At 32.3% G+C, this 13,691-nt stretch overlaps 1 protein-coding gene across 4 annotated transcripts in view; it reads left to right on the top strand.

Moving 5' to 3' along the window:
* osp (myosin phosphatase Rho interacting protein outspread) overlaps positions 1-13,691 on the top strand; it is a 719,850-nt gene that overhangs the window by 684,537 nt on the left and 21,622 nt on the right. The gene's annotated exons all lie outside the window — the stretch shown is intronic.

Here is a 13,691-nt window from a genome sequence, read left to right as displayed (position 1 = left end):
AGATAGTAATAAATTGATATAGGTACTTAGCACGAAATATCATCACCCTACCCACTTACCTTCAATAGCCAGTGTTAATATAATAATATAATGTGGAAGAGAAACAATTAATCGCATATATGTACTGGACAATTATTGGTTTATTTGACATATTGTTAGAAACATTGAGAATCTGCGCCGATCAATTTTTATCTCACGAAAGCAAAAGTGGATTCTATTTTTTATGATATCCTCCTATTATCGGTTGTATGTTATTTTATGACTCTGTTATTATGAAAAATATAATGTATCTACAAGGTCGTATATGAAACAGATTCTACCAATTACTCAATCCGTATTGCATCATGTTAAAGTATCAATATTATAATAATATCTATAACAAGACAAATAGGTACATTTTAAGGGTTGTTATAAATTGTATTCATTATGGTGTAGTAGGACATCATCTACGTTTTAAAGCTTTGAGTTGAAGGATCGAATAGATGTATCCACATGTTGTATATTTTGAATGCACATTTGATCCAAAGGCTAGACGAATGGCTGATACCCACTAATGCAGTAGGTAGGCGCAAGAAAAAAAAATGATAAATTACCATTAATTGTATTAATTTGTTACTTACTACTTAATATTGCCTCTACGTGCTTATCTCTCTCATGGGTACTCTTAACTTAAAGTCATGTAAATTCACTCAAAGAACACTTGAGTGCATGATGACCTCGGTCTTGGGTAACCGCTGCTGAGACATTCCCAGTCATAAAAAATGATGCTTCACAACCAAATGTAGGGTCCAGTGATACGCCTGTTTAAGACCGGGTGTGATTTGGGGGCCATTAACTTAGATGTGAAAAAAATCGTATCTCTTACTGTAAATTTAACGTTGCTTATCGGGGGAAAGATAGAATTGAAACAATTAACTTTTGGGAATAAGAAATCAAAATATTAAAAATAAGAAATATATTTGATAATTTAATTGAATTGTTTACGATCTCAGAATAAATAAATGACTTAAAATTGAGATACATTTTAAATGACAACGAATATGACAAACACACCGTAAATACGCCATCGTAATGGATGGAAACTATTTGCTCATTGAATGTGTCAAATAAATTAGTAAATTGTGGTTCAATTCACATTCAATATTGAATTTATCAAAAATAAAATTGAGTACTTACCCTTTTCGTACCGTTCACACTTAAAATAGGTACAGATATATATTTTACATATAGAGCCTATGTGTATAAGTTAGTAAAAAAAAATTAAGGTAGATTCTAAACTAAACGTATGTCGACATAATATAAAATATATCATCTTCGTTCGTATGTGAGGATTGCTTTTTTCATATATGTTGATGTTTATATTAGTTTTATCAGATATAGGCGTTTATATTCAATATCATTATCAGAAAAGACATTGGTAATTAATATTACAACATTAACAACGAATATGTGGGAAACCATGAATATTGCCGAATGTATAATTTTATATCTTATGCGCATTCTATCTTTTAACCATCTTAATCTATCTTGAACACTTATATTATCACGGTGTGGATTTTAATAGAAAACATTTAGCCTGATTTAGTTCAACATTTATTACGTGGAAAGTGTTCTAGCAATAGAGATTACCGATAAAGATATGTAGAATTTAATATCCCAGTAAGGCGATGAAAACACATCGAGACTTTTTCCAATACGATTGTTTGATCGCAAACTGAGCGCGTTGATACAGTCGTTGGTGATATGTAGAGATGTGTTTTTATATGTAACGACGATATAATGGATACTCATCAATAGTTATTTAACTTTATTCAACAATTACCTAACCATCGGTACGTACTTCTCTAAATTCTCGGTACCTACTTATTCTTTCGTTGTCACGTATTTTTGCTAAACTTGATTATCTCATCGATCCGTTGTACTTCTTGCCGTCCTATAGTTTTTTTAATATCTCTTGGGTACCACTCACGACCATCAATAGTGAAGCCGGGGTACTAAATGGCGAGTTCCAATGGTAGTGCTAGTTATTGCGTAACTTCGAATACAATGTAGTAACCTGCTTCCATTAAATGAACATTTTCGAATGCATACAGTTACATACAATAAAATTTAAAATTCAGTACCTTTTCATATGCAAAAAAACTTCGAATGAATTTATGTAATTGTGGGGGCGGTCCGGTACTCACTCCAAGCAAGGGCCATGGGGTACATACGATGTTCCTGCAAAGAAACTATCTTAAATTAATAAAAGTGAAAAAAAAAACAGAATTATATAATTAACTATTTCTTTTATTCAAACGAATAATTTACAAGATTTAAGAATATATCATTCTGATTATTGAACATTATATAATTTAGAAAAACACTAACTGAGAGAGTATATCACAACCAATAGAAAAAACTTTTTTTTGAAAAAAGTAAGCCAAGCGGTCGGGAATCGAACCGGCATCTCCAACGGGTAAACGCCCCAAACTCGTCGCATTCAGCCATTATGCTACGGAAGACATACTAATGACGACAATATTTAAGCTATTGGCTATTAAAATACCTACCACTCAGCGCTCTTCGAAATCATGTTACTTCGGCAATCGATTTGTGTTTATTAAATCAAAGTAGGTAGTTATGTTACTATTACAACGATTACTAACCGACGCGACGTCTAGGAATTTCTCCAATCTACCCGTTGGAGATGCCGATTCGATTCCCGACCGGTTGGCTTACTTTTTTCAAAAAAAAGTTTTTTCTATTGGTTGTGATATACTCTCTCAGTTAGTGTTTTTCTAAATTATATAATGAGAATTATATAAGTTTACCTGCATGCCATAATTTTATATCATATTTGACACTAACGCAATAAAGACCATCTATAAAGATGACGAATTTATTTATGATGCATATATAATTATTTTACTTTTAAATGTATATCCATCTAGATTTAAATTAGGCTTATATATAATCGTAGTCATCAATACATTGGAAAACGACTTCAGTTTCTCTTTTAATATTCTATCATTTTATTTGCGCCGATGGGATTACCAAATTAACTATACATATTATTAACTTCTATCACGTAATAATACCTTGTTTTCGATTGCTTGGAATTAAAATCATAAGGTAATTACGTATAAAACTAGTACACACTTGATTAAAAGTATTGATTGTAGGATATCGATTTAAAGTATTGATAGTAACGAAGCGTTCTATCATCCTTAGTATGGCTTGATGGAAACATGTTCCACACACTTTTCGCGCCTCGCCACCTTATCTATCTTTGATCGATTAATATTGAATGCTATCAGGAACGGCGTCAGAGCAATTATACCAGATGAGTGTTGTAAAATATATTGTTTGCGAGTCGAAGGAATAAACATACCATTGCGGTTAAGAGTACTCTGCTGTTATAATTAGCTGTGCACTCGTATCGGATTTCGAATGAAAAGTTGGCGAGATGTGATCTGAATAGTTAGCATAACTTACAAACACTGCATAATATGAAGAATATAATATTAAATTTAACCATTCAATGCATGATGGCAATCATATAACGTAGGCAGTGGCGAAGGGTGGAGATAAGCTGTTAAGATTCGCCATAAATAGTGCACATTACAATTTGTTAGTCTTACGTATTTCGTTTTATTGAACTAAGACTATAATTTGCAGATGGTGTTGGTTAAAAAAATCAATCAAACCCTGCCTAATCCAAACCATAATAGTTTTGGTATATTTTGGGCGATACGACAAAATTGTGCACACGTTTTCATTCATACACATTTGTTTTCGTTGGATTAAGAATACATATTACACATATTGTTGGTTCATTTTTTTAAATTCATTAAGCCCTACGTAAATCAAACTTTTTATAGGTAGACGAGTATTCTTTACTATTATCTATTATGGCTTGGTTTTAATTTAATTTAAAAACTCACCAACACCATCTTTAAATAATTGTAGTATAATTCAATGAAAACAAATACGTATGTCTGACAAAGCTTAGTGTGCACCATTTATGGCGGATCTTAACAGCCTACCTCCACCCTTCACCACTGATGTAGGTACATATTACTTCCCTAACCGATCACATTTAATTTTTAATATCATTATAAATTAACAGTGACGCCTTTGAATAAAAATTATAACTATTTTGTCAGCACACTTTGTGCACTGCAGAAAACCGCAAGTTTTAAAATAAAATTTCATTCACTCGAAAAAATATAAAAAAATAATACAGTTTGTTTCTGAAAGGCAACATTATGCAATCAATGATTAAGAGGGTTCTTTAGTTGTAATTTCAAAACGCATCTAGACTTTAATGACCCATAATTAGTGTCAATATACCGATTTCTGGATACTTTAAATTAAAAAAAATGATTAAAAACAGTTCTAGATGTTATTAACATTTAAAATTTTAACATGTAATTGTTAGGAATTTAATATGCTACTGTGTTGTATACTTGAGGTTATATAGACACATCCTCAAAATACCTTGGACTGCCCAGGTGAAAAAATGACATTCTCAATCAAATGAGAGTGGACCGAGAAGTTTTGCGTAGTATTAAAACGAAAAAGGACGACGCCGCATGTCGTGGGTTGATTGGTACGAGTACAGTTCCACCGAACTGTTTCGGGTAGCAGATGATGAGGGAAATATTGCCCCGGTGCTGGCCGACCTCCGCTAGGGGATGGCACAGAGATAACAAAATAGATTTTTCAACTAAAATCTAAGTGTAAAAAAGAATTATTTCAAAAACTCTGCCGACAACAAAAAATCTCTAAACCGCCCACTGCCATAATTTTTCATAACAGTATGACATGCTATTTATGTAGTCGTGTGCGTTTTATATACTATTTGTATTTGGAACCTATTCTATTTTCAAAAAAAAAAATACATCGCTTTTTCTAAAAGAATAATGTAAAAATATTTTTTTTTTATTGTAAATATCCTTTATAATGATTATATCGGAACGATCTTTGGTATTGTAACTATTATGAAACTCGATATTCTATACAATCGTTATTAAAACTATAAATTATTCATATATTTATATACATATATATACGTATTCGGTTACGCATCTTTTCATGATCGTGTATCCCTGATTATTAATCAATACATCTGAATATTTTTAAAAAAATCATAAATAAATTGAATATCCGTTTGAAAGTTTTAAAAATGAAGTTTTGTTTAATATTGTCCGTGTTTAGTGTGTCCGGAAATTTGTACATATACAATTGACAGTAGGACACTTCTTCGTGAGCCGTTGTCCTTGAAACATGTGTTCGTATAGCATTTAATTAAAATACGTGTTCTTTCGCATTTGAACATTTCGCCGTGAAGTATATTGTACGTATGTTAGAAAATGCGACGGTAGTTTGCAAACAGTAAGGTTCCAATTAGATAGCTACATGGAGTATTTCCAAGAAATGGATACAGTTGCAGGTACCAAGCTGTAAATAATTATATTTAAGTAAATATTGTTATTTTGGTTAACCTATAATATTCATGTCAAAATAAAATACATACGTAATAAAACCATCGGAAAGACAGAAGAAAATATTTAGAAAACTAAATTACAACTACAATCATATAGTATATATATTTATGTAGTTTTGTCATTAAATTATTTAAAATCAATGCAGACATCTCATAAAATTCGTATTGAATCTAAAAACTAGCGCCGTATTTTGTAACATACGTACAATATACTCCACGGTAAAATGTTCAACGAACAACTCGTCATTTGATTAAATGCTGTACAAACACATGTTTCAAGGACAACTGCTCACGAAGAAGTGTCCTACGGCCAACTGCATGCGTACAACTTACATGTAACCGCAGTATTGTCCTCACAAATATTCAAATATTATTTTTAAGTTTGGAGCAATTATTTCGATTGCTTTTAATTGTTCATTCTTTTAAAAGGTTTATAAATAACCTTGAAGAATACCTACAAGCTGGTTTTCAAGAATGTGAAGTATCTGTACTGTTTATTTGCAATGGGCGGCGCGAAAAAATTGCCTCGCAGCTATCCTGGTCACCGCCATTTAATTAATTGAATCACAATTAATGCGATAATAGCCATACAATCTCAAATAATTTATGGGCAACGGTTGTGAAAACATTTTGAGTAATGTGTGATGTGATTTGTTGGAAGAAATTAAAATTATCCATGGTTATCAGTAATAATATCCCTCTTAAGGCGAAGTGCATTAATTTGTCCTTCAGTATTACTAGATACAGCTAGTGACAGAACACAAAGCATGCATGTAATAAAATGTATTGATATTTTATATTTATTTGAAATGTATAAAATATTAATATGAAAAATAAAAGTATGCAAGAATTCTCTAAATCCGGAATAATATTTGTTTTCTCGAGAATTCGACTTTTTTGATTTATCGAGAATCATTATTAAATTACCTCTTTCTCCATCAAACACATTTTCCATTCTAGAAATTCCATTCAGAATCCAGGTAGACACATTTTGTTTGCCTTTCCAGACAATTTTTTTTACCGAGAAATTTAAGGAATTATATTCAGGATCAAAGTGGAGCTTTTTCCCTATTTTATTGCTAAAAACTGAAGTCGTAATTTCGGAAAATGTATTTCTCGAGATCGGCTTTTTCTGATTATTTCTCGAGAATTCTCGAGACGAGATGTATGTAAATGTGTATGTACCTACGTACTATTAAACAAATGCGCTCATTGAAGGCTTTGCTTTGGTTACCAATTAAGCTTAAGAGCATACTTCAGTGAAATGGCAAATAATTTTCAACTATATGTACGATGAAATTTCGAACTGGCTGCCAATCGGAGAGCGATAGTAGATGTGTGAACACGTCAATTTGTTTTGTGATGACGTCGGGGGAATTAATTCTTAAAACGTGTAAAGATGACTAAAAAACGTTACCCATTTACTTGAAAAAGATAACATGTCAATGAATATATTATTATTATTACTAATAGAACAATAAACATAACATTAAATAGACGCATGTTGAATTTTTATGACAAATTATGTTATGTTCTGCACGCGTCGTTTGCACAATCTTCGCGTCGCGTCGTCACGATCGTTTTAAGCCGTGCCCAAGCTGAAGTATAGCCTTAATTGGTAATGCACAGTTGCGCGTATATAGTGGATATGGGTTCAAGTACCATCTTGCGTCGTATTTCTTTCCAAAGCTTATTCTTAGTACGTATAATAAATATGTGTGTTTAATATTATTATGTAAACCATGGATCACAGCATATTATAATATCACAATATTGTAAAATTACGGAAATGGTCGCGATTTGCGATCGACCATAAATAAACTGCTTTGCGATCTACCTGTTGGTCATACCCGCTTAGCTTTTCTTCAACATCATTGAAATCAACCGTTTTTAATACTTATACAATATTGTGTGCCTCAAAAATAAAGTAACTCCATACCAACAAATCGTGTTACCACAAAGTAGATGAGGGATACATTGAGAAGACAAAAAACAAAACAGAGGAAGGTCGTTCCGCAAACGACTTGCACGCTTCCTATTGGAATGGCGTTATTTTTAATAATGGCGAATTAAATTCCGCGTAACATTTTGCGTTAACTCTTTTTTCTACGCTTGAAATTGCGCCCTCGGGTTCATTCGTAATGATGACTGAGTACAAAAGATTCCTTCCTCTCTGCGGTTTGGGTAGTTAGGAAAGAGATTTACTAACACCTCGCGGACTGGTTGTAAAAAATACGCCGTATCGAATTGCTTCAGATTGCTAGAATTATTTCTTCATTACCTTTCATATCATTAACTTAAAAATAAATCATTCCACTTTCTTTATATTTGTGTAGGTATTTGATAATATGTCTGTATTACTTATTATTATGACAATATTGTGCGCACGCAGGTGCTAAATTTCGTGTTAATAATAAACACAACTGCTACAATAATTGTAATGCAGACAATAAATAATCTAGTTTAGCATTCAACTTGGCCTAACAGATAGAGTTTTCATCTCCGAAATCGATTCTGTGGCTGGTATGTTGTTTTTTCTTCAATGTTTGTTTGATCCAGTGAAAAAATTGTTAATTGCAATTTCTCGTAAAAAATTCTTCATTAATTTCGTACGTGATATAATCGCTCATTCGTTTTTCCAATAGTTTTGTCCAAAATGGATTAAGTCACATTTATAAAAAGGCTACATCCATGCTGAAATTTTGCCAAACATATCGCTATAAAATAGAAGTAACGATATCGGTCGATATCAAACATTTGGATCATGCAGTTCACAAATAATCTCTCAATTAAATAATATTTCCTCGCTTACTGTGTTCGTCCACAATAGACAGAAAAATATCAACATAATAAAGCCATACTATCGTATAATATTCAAATAGACATAAAACAATAAACAACCGTAAAAAACAGTTTTGTGTATATTAATCAAAAAATATGTATATGTATTAAAAAAAAAAACTAAACTTAGTAAATATACAATTGATTAACGGATGATGGTTACTTAAACCATGACGGCTAAAATTATTAAACATGGAACATGCTTTGCCTACTGATTCTCTGAATGCTGGTTGTCCAAATTCGAAAAAAAAAATATTTGTCAAAGTAACCGAATCCGAAGGATTCAAACAATTTTACTTTTCTGAAAATTATGTAATTACAATAATAAAACTAAAGCAGTGATAATAACGGACGAACAATACGTTGCACAAAATATGGGCTACTGAACATAAAATGAAAATAATCGGCGCGCTTAAGTAATAGGGGTGGGGCGCGGGCCGCAGGTGGGCTGCGCGTCTATAGGTTATTCTGCGTCTATTTTTCGTAACGCTTTTGCGTCGGAGATCATGAGTAAAACATGTTCCATGTTAAAAAAAATAATTTAATAGCGATCAACTAAAAACACATCCATATAAGAATGATTACCTATCGCCTTATATAAAATATATAAGTTTCATGATAAACACTTGCTTAGCTCATGAATTTGAAGGCATACCATTACGTGACATGTAAATATCCAATCTATACATAAACATACTACATCGATAACATTTTGAGACTTTTATAATATCGAAAGTTCTGAATGCATTATATTGTATTATTTTATATTGTGTAGGTATATAATTATAATACCTACATTAAAATGGATCTAGTAAAGCATCGCCAGACTTCTGGGGTCAGCTGGTCTTAGAATGCATAAACTCTTACAAAGTTGCAATAGCATGTGAAAGCTTTTTAGCGTACCCAATCATGGTCAGCAGTTACAAAGTCGCGAGTGACTTCCAGCCTAACGTGGAGAATTCCTCAGAAGCCGCGAAGAATAGGCAAAGTCCAAAGCAAACAGAATGTGTCAACGGCGCGCCTCAGAGTGTTGGTTAAGTGAGTTTTGTGGTCGACGCGTAACCACTAACCTCTGACGAGCTGTTGTGGGTTTGTTTCCCTTATAAGGAAGAGGCAGCGCTGCGCCGTCGACGGAGGTTGCCGGCTGGCCATGCGCCCACGTGACCTTGCCTTCCGATAGACCGCCGTGTATTTTCCAAACGGGCATATCTCCATTTTTACAATATTCTTCCACCATTTTTTGGCTTCCAATCCGGTACAAGTGTATGCACCTTGTAATACCTCGTACATATAGGTATATACTTGTAATACACACTGAGAGATAAATCATGTTAAAATTATAATATTATTGGGCATAGCCTCATCTAAAATATAAGCGAAATACTAATTACTTACTTATCTTTGTTTTACAATATTTTTCTTCTAAAAATTTACAGAGATTGTTTATCTCACGGTTATGCCCCCCACACCCTGAAGCGGGCCCTCTACCTATTGCCATGGTTAAAGGCAGTGTAAAGTAACGTTTTCTAAATGGTGGTCGAGGTAAAATCAACGGTATTCGTTAAACGATATTTTGTGTTTTTTAATATACCCACTTGAATTATGGTTAGTTGTCGGGTTAGGAATAATTAGTTGTCGAGTATTGACACACAATAATTAAAAATTGCATTCCAGTCACATATTTTTAAATGTTAATACTTTCGAATTAGAATATTTTTTTTTACTATTGGAGCAAATCTCAGTTATCTGGTTGACCTGCCATACAGGGTCCCCCTGAGCCTGGGTCATATTATACCAAATCGGCGTTTAATGTCTTTGACATATTCTGTTAATTATTCTGATCGGTCCACTTTAATATTGGTATATTCTATATAAATAAGTCAGTTTGCAATCGTGATTTTAGATACACGAATGCCTTTCTATTATTTTCTTCGATATCATCGATCCTTTTAATCAAGCAGTTCATAAATAAACTATCAATTGAATAATCGTTCCTCGCATACTGTGTTTGTCCGCAATTGACATAAAACTACTATAATAATAAAGCCATACTATCATGTACTTTGTTAAGTTTACATGATAAACAATAAACAACCATCAAAACAGTTATGTGTTTATTAATCAAGTATGTATCCATATAAGAAAATAAAATTGGTAGTTGGGCGTAATACTCCATTAAAAAAATGAATAACTAGTTCATTTCATTTACAAATTACTGAAATTGAATACCATTTTTATTTGCGACGAACATTAAATTTCTTCTTGTCTTTTCATGGTTTGTATGAAAACAAGTAGACATGGGATCTCCTTTTTTGTAGGTATATGTATCTCAATAGAAGAAGATTTTCTGTATCTCTGTCATTGCCAGTATGTATGCATGTTTGAAAGAAAGATATTATCGTCACTGTGCTGGCCAATAATTGTTGTAACCCTCACTTTTCAACGAAATTTCATTTTGATGGCAATGGACTTATTGCATACTCTTACACGAACTGGTCAAGTATCATCCCAAAAACTATTGCATATCAAAATAATTCAACACTAATTTTTAAGCCAATTTTGTTACTTGATAAAAAAATATGTCAGCCGAATGTAACCCACTAAACGTAAGCCACTGGTGTGTCAATAAAAGAAAATTCTCAATTTATAATAAAATAATATGAGGCGCCCAATATTAAAGTGGGCCAAAGGCACTTTTCAGCGTTTTTTTTTTTACATTTTAATGCAAAAAAAATCTTTAAGTATATCAATATCTACCACTCTTATAATTTTCGTGAAAAACGGCCAGAACCTATGCTAAATCGATTTTTAAAATGTGCATGAATATCAAAAACGGCCAAAAGATTGACGAGCCAATCACAGGCCTAAAATATACAAAATCTAATATGGCCGCCATAACACATCTTTCGTCTACAAGACCTGACATGTTTCAATAATTGAAAATGAAAATTATTTTTAACCGTGTTTTATTCAAGTTTTTAATAAAAAAATATATTAATACTCCAATAAGTTTCGGTTAAAAAAAATACGGCCATCTGCATAATTAGTTTCAAACTCGGCCAAAATCCACTTCACTTATTTTATCCCAAGTCACTTATTATCAAAAACGGCAAACTGAATGAATAGTCAGTATCAAGCAGTGGCGAAGGGTGGAGGTAGGCTGTTAAGATTCGCTATAAATAGTGCACACTAAACTTTTTTAGTCATATGTATTTGTTTTTATTGAACTAAGACTACAATTGACAGATGGTGTTAGTTGGTTTTTAAAAATCAATTAAACCATGCCTAAACGAAAACATAATAGTTTTGGTCTAATTTGGGCAAAACGACAAAATTGTACACACTTTTTCATTCATAGTTATTTGTTTTTGTTGGATTAAAAATACATATTACACATATTGTTGGTTAATTTTTTTAATTCATTAAGCCCTGTCTAAACCAAACTATAATAAATAAAAAATATTATTCTATTTATAGAATATTCAAAGTTATGTATGATTTAATTGCATAATTTTAGATATTTTATAGATAGACATGTATTTTTTGACTATTATCTATTATGGCTGGGTTTCTCAGGGTTTAATTGAATTTTAAAAACTAACCAACACTATCTGTAAATTGTAGTCTTATTTCAATGAAAACAAATATGTATGTCTGAAAAAGTTTAATGTGCACCGTTTATGGCGGATCTTAACAGCCTACCTCCACCCTTCGCCACTGGATCAAGAGTGGACTGACAGCGTATTTTAGATGTCAAACTGAGCTTTGTTAATAAAGTTACACTTAAATTTACCATTTAAAAGTATTCAGGAAAGAAAAATATAATAAAATGTACTTAAATATACATTGTCAAAAGTATAACTACAGTTTTTCGCCCTTTCCTGTAAAAAACATCAAGGTACTTTTGGCCCTCTTTGATACTGGGTATCATATACGTGTATAAATTAATAAATAAATCCAATGCCTATAGTTTTTTTCACTTCCTAAACAATTTGGTATTTGAGGGTTACGACAATTGGCTTGGACAGTGACGATATGTTATAAGGGTTAGATCAGTTGGATGGGTACTAGTATGTTGTCAGGCCAGAGTTACTTGCAATTATTTGATAATGGGATTAGCGTCGGATCAAGTTTAGATTGTTTGATCCCCGGCCCGAGAGGTCCGCGAGGTTTCGCGCTTATCAAAACCAACCGCCGACTGTCTCTCAAAGTGATATAAATTACAGAAATGGACACGGAATTACCGCAATGCACTGCAGCTGATACAATCTTAATACGCTTTTGCAATTAGTAGCCGCTTGCCCTTTAGGAGAGTTTAGATAATTTATTTGTTATTATGACTCGGCGGGATTAGTAGAATCAACAATATTTGACTCTGTAAGATTAGTAAAATCAGATAACATACGCAAGGAATCAGGGAACTTAGAAATAATGGGATCTGAAATACCTAACGGGTGTGGAGAAACAGGCAACCGTTCTCGAGTGTGGAAGAATATGGGATAAAGTTAAACACTTGTGAAGAATACGCTTGTCTTTAGTTCTGACAACTGCTCTCGTTTTATGCACTGAGGTTAATAATTCAATGTTGGTGTATTTGAAGATTGTAACACACTATTGCACGTCTATAATGTGTATTACAATTTCGTAGGACACTCACTCGTTCAAAATGTAGTGTATTTGGTAAAAGCCTATCGGAATTATATTCATTAATCTGTTCTGTGCAAGGTGTAGTGTGTATATTACGTTATCACAGACAAATGAGCGGACTGTCTCGCCAATCTCATACTTTAAGCTATAAGGGCCCACATGCCCCACGTAGGTCAAAATGGTATTTTCAGAGCATAATCCTGGTCATTCCTTGAACGTTGTAAATAATCTATTTATATAATTTTGAAGCCTTATTATCCTTTATATTTATTTTAAACATTTGATGACTGAATAATTATTAAATAAAATAGTATTCTTTTAAACCTCTCGATCTTATGTTTTAGAATATAGTCATATTTCAGTACATCCATGTGCAGTGGTGTTAAGATTTTTTAGATTTATTGATTTTTAAACCGCATTTATAAAACCATTAGTAAAATTAATGTTAACATTATTATACTTAGTAAATATTTACGATAAAAAAATATATTTATAATCTCTGTGATCCCAAATTTGACAAGAATTAGGCATTTTATTATTCAAAATATGGGCACGATTACCACATTTGAAGATAATGGATATCTATGGATATTCCTATATATATGGATATGGATAATAATAATATATGGAAACAATGAAGAAAACATGTCGCTCCACTAATGGTCATCCTTAGAAAATACCAATACCTACCATTATTTCGGTATTTCCTATT

This window comes from Rhyacophila brunnea, unplaced genomic scaffold (genome assembly GCF_057557595.1).
Source record: "Rhyacophila brunnea isolate RB1 unplaced genomic scaffold, BYU_Rbru_1.0 scaffold_7, whole genome shotgun sequence".
Classification (NCBI taxonomy): domain Eukaryota; kingdom Metazoa; phylum Arthropoda; class Insecta; order Trichoptera; family Rhyacophilidae; genus Rhyacophila; species Rhyacophila brunnea.
Note: the sequence above shows the minus strand (reverse complement) of the source record. Positions and strands in the feature narration are given on the sequence as shown.